The following is a 7,206-nucleotide window of genomic DNA, read 5'->3' as shown; positions in this document are numbered from 1 at the left end:
TGGCAGCAAGGGAAAAAAACAGACTGTATTTGGAAGTGAGAAGCACAGTCTGTTTACAGTCGGTATGGGGCAGTATTATACTGTGCAGTCTTAGTACAGGAGTTTAAGTCTGGTCTTGTGGAACAGGAAAAAGAGGAAAGAATAGCAAGATTCTGGAGCTTGTTTTAGATACAGAAAATAGAAGATTACTTAAGGACTCTTAACAAATCCATCCATTTAGATTAAAAAGCTTATGTTAGCAATCACACAAAGCAGTCATCTCTATACAGCCTACCATGAGCAGTAAGAAAGCAGCTAGCTGCCACCCTCCTGCTGAAATGTAACTCAGACTTTGGCCTGGCTTAACCTAAGCTAAGGTTCCAGCCATCCTGGAATAGCATTTGCTTCCTACTATGATGTTGGAGAACAGCATTTCAGTCCCTGGGCTCACTTTCTTGAAAAGTTTAATCACTAAAACCCAATCTAGTGTGTTCATCCTGGCACTTCCTTTTTATATCTATATAGATTTTCTCTTTCTGAAAGCAATTTCTGTATCTAACTATCATGCAGAATATAGAAACTGCCAAGAAACTGCTCAGAAACAAACAAATCCAAAGTAGATCCCACAACAATTCATATAGTTAGCAATTTTCCACAGTTTAACGGGAAGCAGCAATGCAGACTTCCTTGCAGTGCTGTATTCCTAAAACCAGAGTGAGCATAAAATCTAATCCACACCCTACCTTCGTTCCTTCATCTGGAATAGAAAGTGGTACCCACCACGTTTCCTCCTTGTTCCAGAGAAAACTTCGCTGAAGTGTTCCTTCACAGTAAGAAGAACCAAGTTGTCTGCTGGCCAAGGAAGGAAGAAGGCACCCTGAAGAGTGCACCTTGTGGTCCAAGTTTCCTTCCTTATCTTCCGTTGAGGTTTTACATACAAGTTGGTGGGATTGTCATGTGTTTAACAGGCTTGTGTGTTTTAAACTAACCTTCTAACACATCCAAAGGATTTGTTTTCCATTTTCTCTCTGCATTGTCACTTTGGGGGGTAGGGAGGGCTGCAAAGGCAGGGTATAAGCTCTAAGATGTGTTGGTGTTCTGAAAGGTGCAGAGAGCTTGCATTTTAGTCACTTTGTTGTAACATTGCCTGCCACACCAGTTTGGTTCTGTTGTGACCCAGTCAGCTCCAGTGTGTCCTGAAATCACTCCCCTCCCAGACCAAGTTCCCTTAGAGGATGGAGGACAGTCTTTGACTTTTGAAGCCACCTCTTATCTTGGGGGCAGGCAATTATTTTGGGTGGAGGGCCACTTAGCATGTTTTGACAAGCTGTAGCTCTGCCCCTTGACAGGTGCCGCCCCTCCCCCTGGTTGCCATCTTGTGACTGGAAGTCCTGGCCTCTAACCCCTGACCATTGACACCCAAAGTCCCTCCCCTTGCCCCTGGAAGTACTCCTTTCAGCAATGGGTTTTGCCATCTCAGAACCAGAAAAATACCAAATTATTTTAAAAAGCAAACATCTACAGTATTCATTAATTTGATTTCAAAAAATATTTTTGTCCTGATTTACATGCATTTGTGTAGTATAAAGGTGATTGCACCACAGCTTAAAATTAAGTCTTACTTTTGTATATCGTGGGGGGTGCTTATAGGCTTGTGGGTGTGTGGGTTTGTGGGGGGCTGTGGGAGAAGGTGGCTGGGGTATACAAGGGGGTGTGGGGGTCTGCGTGTATGGCAGTGCAAGGAAGGGTGTGGGTGCATGTGAATGGTGGGGGGGGGCTCACCTTATGAACACACACACACACAACTCTGCCCTGTCTGCACATAAACACACTTGGCCCCTGCCTACACACACAGACACAGTGGCCTTGCCTGCGTGCACACATGTATGTACCGGTGTGGCCCCATGCTCCCCAGTCTGGCGTTTCAGCTGGGAGCTGCATGGTGCCAAAGTGCAGAGGTAAAAAGAAAGTAAAATGGCTGAGGGTGGAAGGGGTCTGGGCTGCTCAGTTCTGCTGAGGGCTCCCCCTGGTTCCTACTGCCCCTAGTGCCTGTTAGCTTTGACAGGCAGCCAGGAGCAAATAAATATTGATTTACTAATTTTTTTAGGGGCCCTGTGAGCCAGATAGAATAGGCTGGCAGGCTGGATGCAGCCCGTGGACCTTATTTTGCCCTCCCCTCTCTTACCTAATAACAGCACTTGTTTCACATAAGATCCATTTACTGGAGGAGACTGAAATTGCCCTGGTCCTTTGCCAGACACTCTAGCCACAAAGTTTGAACTGGATGAGAAGAAGACTCCGCAGACCAGTTGGTAGAGGGACTAGAGGTCAAATTTCCTGTGGTGGGTATTGTGAAGGCAGAGAACAAGAGGAGAGAGATTACAGAAGCTATCAGAAGGGTAAGAGAACGTGAGATTAGGTTAGGTATAGATCAAAGGAGATGTGCAAAGCCATGGACAACCTGGCCCATAGCATAGCTAAAACTTATCAGTTCTGGTTTGGTAGCAAGTCAGTTGGAAAACTGATCCTTAGTGCTGAAAAAGGAGAGGGAATTACAAGAAAGAGGAAATACATGCTCTAATATGTTTGGATAAAGGAATGAGAACTCGGGTAGAATACGCAGGAATGAGTATAAGGGATGATTGTAGCAAGCAAGGTGAAAGAAAATTCAGGAGAGGCAGACAAGTGCAAAATGAGTAAAGAGAATTTTGTGAGAGCACAATAATGTGGAGACAGGTTTATACTTTAATTAGCTATTCAGCAGAGAATGGTAGTGAACTACCATCAAATAGTGCTGCATGTGGGACTTCCCATTATTTGTGTGTACATACATGCAGGCAATTTGAAGTGGATAGGGCATGAGAATGTATAGTTTCAACAGAACATATGGGAAACCAGGTAACAATATTTTAAAAAGTTGAGAAAAAAGAAACGAAGAGTTGACACTTATATTCAAGTAGGCCTTTTAATGTGGCTTCTCTGTCAGGTGCTCAAGAGTTGTGGTGGCAGACTGATTCAAACAGCTTACTATGCTTTCTCAGTCACATGCTTGAGTTTGCTACAGATTTGGGATGATGCGGCTAAAAGCGGTCACCCATCGTTTTGGCCATACTTGATGCTAAGACACATTAGTAGCATCACTCCCTTGTTTGCTGTTGGTGAGAAAAATTGGCACGCTATGATCATGATATCAGTATGGGCTTCTAGGCTCTGGAGGACCTTTCACGCCATATTTTAATAGCTGGGAAAAACTTGAGTGTATTTCGGGTTCAGGAGTTGATTGGTTTATAGTGTTCTTTTGAGTGAAAACCACATAAATATTAGGGCTGTGTGAAACAGCATCGTTCTGCTTCGACTTCTGTTTCGATATTTCAGTGGAACAGTCCTCCCAGGGATGCAGGCCCCCGATCTGCCTGCCGAATGACAGGAGGCAGGTGCTGCTTCCTGGGGCCAACAGCAGCACCAATCTTCCTGGCACTGGGCGCGGGCTGTGTCCAGCGCTGGTCTGTCATCTGGCAGAAAGATCGGGGGCCTGCAGCCCCAGGAAGGCTGCAGACCTCCTGGGGATGTGGGCAAGCTCCCAATCTGCCTGCCAGATGACAAGAGGCGGGTGCTGCAAGCTGGGACCAGCGCTGAAGCTAGTAAGCCTGGCTTTGAAACTTGAAACGTTTTGAGTTCCCCTTGTTTTGTTTTAAAGCTTTTTTGAAGGCTTTTGTTTCATTTTGTTTTCAAAACAACTTTGAAACAAAACGCTGGGCGAAATTTCACACAGCCCTAATAAATATCCATTAAATGGAACCATTTAGTTGCAAGCCTTCATTAATAGCAAGATTTCCGTGTGTGGTTCAAAGCTATAAATTGACCAAATTATTTTAATGCAACAGCAGAATAATGAAGCCAGGGTTAATTTTCTTGGGAAATTCTCTAGAATCTCCTAAGATGCTGACTTGAGTCCAGAAGTCTTCTAGTTAAGTACCCCAATTCTTGAAACCCAACAGCTCTTACCACAAGACAAATGGCAGAGTAGAGTCCTGTTTGTTGACTTCAGTGATCAGACACCTGGCTTTACGATACCATGGCAAAATATGGATTTCAGCAAGCCACACCTGCTCCTCACACAGATGCTGCAGCTGCCTACTACACAAATGGAAAATGAAGGACAAACAGTGTAATTGTGAAGAAGACCTCCAACCCATGGAACATCTGGGAAGAACTGTTTGGATTCTTCCGCAGAGTGAATGACAGAGTTGGAGGTTAACCTTTCAATCTGCCTTTTGAGTTGTCAAGCAAAAGAAATAGTAACTCCACTGCAGTTACCAAAGCTGACAGTACTGTGAGCCCAAGTGCCATGAGTCAGGAAACTGACTTAAGGATCTTGTTTTTTTTAAACAACATAGTGTGTTTTGTTTTTTTCCCCCTTGGCTTCCTATTTTGAGTCTAGGAGGAGTGGCTGTCCAGCTTCCTTTTTGTCTTTGGGATGTTTTTTTGTTTCAGATGTAATTGTAACCAAACACCCAGTAATGTAGGCCTTCCCTCCCTGCCACAGAGGAGGGTACCGTTCTCAGGCTTGGAGAGCTTGTAGCAGCCGTCCTTTCCCTTAGCGTCCCAAGCCCTTCCTGTCCTTATCCAGCTCTCTCACCCCCATCCCACTCACACACTTTCACTGCTCGTTCTTCCTATTCACAGTGTCCTTCAATACTCCCCCTCCATCTCCTGTTCCTAATGTGTTTCTGCACCATCTCCTAACCTTCCGTGTTTCCCTTTCAGCTTCTCATTTGCCTGTACCCTGTTTGATCTCTCTCCCCTCTTCACAACATTAGTTTTCATTTAGAAACAATCTTCCTAGCAGCCTCATTTATCTTCCCCCTTTCTCCATCTTTCTCTGCAGCTCTTAAATACAGCTCCCTCCCTCACTTGAGTGTCTACTTGAGTTTCTCACCCCATCCTGGCCACTTCCTGCCTCTTGTAATGCCATTCCTCAGCCATCCGTCCCATATGAAGCAAGTGGCTTTGGTTTTGCCATATACAGAGAACTTAAACACTATAATACTCTTTCTGAAGAAGTGGCAGCAAAAGAGTACTTTGCTTAGAATCCAGATGCAATCACTTCCCACAAGATAAGTACCAGCTAACAGACAGAGACAACTTAATTGATCTTGATGCAAGAAGCTTAAATCATAAATGAAACTAAAAAGGAGTTCCTGATCGCATAGTTCCCTAGAGTTCCCCCCCCCCCAAGCAGGAAATAGGCAACCCCTTAAAAATTTAAAACAACAGCATAGTTTCTTAACGTTTCACAGATGTCCCTTATAAATTCACTCAATAACTCCCAATATAAAAAAAAAATCCCAGATTTAGCCTTCTGCATTTCTCTGTGACTTTATTGTGCCTGGTGTGCCTGTCTGAACTCAACAGGAGTGTTTCTTAGTTTCCATTAGCAGATCTCCTGACCAACTGAAGCTAGAACCATCTTTATTAAATCCAGGGGCACATCTTGTAAACATCTCTAGCTTTTATCTGGTAACAATCAGTTTGTGTTGTTCTTTATCCCCCTCTTTCACTTCCAATAAACGTTTCACTTGTCTCATTCCCTATTGTGTCACAACTTTTCCCACCTCTTCCCTCTTTTGTAATTAGGTACCACAGTTGTGTGTCTAAAGTAGGGGAGGCAGGGGCGGGGGACAGGGAACCCCCCCAAAACCTGGGAGGATCTATGGATTTTTCAATATTTGCAGGTTTGGTAAATCTGGTTTCATTCAATCAAATGTAGCTATGTCCTAAAACAGCTCTGCTGGAGTCTTCTGCTTCATGGTATGCAGATTGGACTGATATACAAATAGAAAGCTCACAGTGCAATATGGCAGGATTCTTCCACTTTTTTTGCTTAATGCCTGTGTCAGTGTCTTCATAAAACACTTTGTCAGTCCACTTGGTGATAGGTGATGAAAAGCCAGTCTAATGGGTCTTACTGAATTTTGCACTGGAAATGTTTGAAAACTTAAAAATAAATTATGAACCATAATGGGGGGAAAAAAAAAAAACCCAGAGTGGAAAACATTGCAAAGTACCCTCTACTTTTTTTTTTTTTTAACAGTAGAGTGTTTCTCACGTGCACTATTCCTGGCTTTTCTGATCACATTTCAGCCACTACAAAATGCATTTCTTTTTTGCTTCTGCAAGATCCAGGTGCAGCCTTTGCCAGGGCTTCATAGGCTACTTCTTCATGTTTCATGCAGAACATGCCAGAAATATCCTGTTCTGATCGCTGCTGCAGGAGTTGCTCTGAACATTTTAAAGCTGGTTTTCAAAAATAACTTGCAGCTATCCATTTCAGTTTTACTACCAGCTCAGATCATTCCACTAATATTCTTTTGGGAAATATTACTTATAATCTCTAAGGGTGTTTACACATTTTTTGTGTACTCTGCATCCTGAAAATGCACTACAGCTGTGACAGAACACACTTGTATAGCTGCAGAGTGCCTTTACAGTGTCTAGTTGCACAGAAAATTAAGTCTGAATAAATCAGCTATTATCTGAAGGTGCTCTTGAGCAGAATGCTTTAGAGAACTAACCTCGAGGGTTATATTTCTGCATGTGCAGGGCTGGGCTGGTGCTTGTGCTGGTGAGGGTTGTCACAGAAAGGAAAGAGTCTCTCTCCCTGTGCAGGGGGGGAGAGGAGGGAGCATACAGCTGCCACCTGGGCTTTGCCTTGGCCAGAGCTGAGATAGGGGTTGGGGTGGAGCAGAACCCCTCACCTCCTAGGACCCCCCAGCTACCCCAGCTGTGGTATTGGGGGAGCTGGGCTAGTCCCATAGTGCGCGGGGGCTCCATTCCACCCCCACTGCCCAGGCTCCAGCTGCAGCAAAGCCCAGCTGGCAGGTGTGAGCTGGCAGCTGCATGCTGCTGCTGTCAAGGGGCTTGGGCCAGGGCTGGGGGAAGAAAGCCGGGGCAGGATGAGGCTAGGAAGAGGGACAGTTCAGCAGCTTCCCGGGAGGTTGCTGGAGCACCTGTGCCTGCTGATCATAGTTTCATAGTAGTTGCAGAGTTAGTAGGGTTGGAAGGGACCTGAACAGATCATCAAGTCTGACCCCCCTGCCATGGCAGGAAAGAGTACTGGAGTCAAACGACCCCAGCAAGGTGATTGTCTAGCCTTGTCTTAAAGACCCCCAGGGTAGGAGTCAGCACCACTCCGCCTAGAAGTTGGTTCCAGATCCTAGCCGCCTT

Source organism: Crocodylus porosus, unplaced genomic scaffold (genome assembly GCF_001723895.1).
Source record: "Crocodylus porosus isolate Cpor-Errol unplaced genomic scaffold, CroPor_comp1, whole genome shotgun sequence".
Taxonomy (NCBI): Eukaryota; Metazoa; Chordata; order Crocodylia; family Crocodylidae; genus Crocodylus; species Crocodylus porosus.
Note: the sequence above shows the minus strand (reverse complement) of the source record.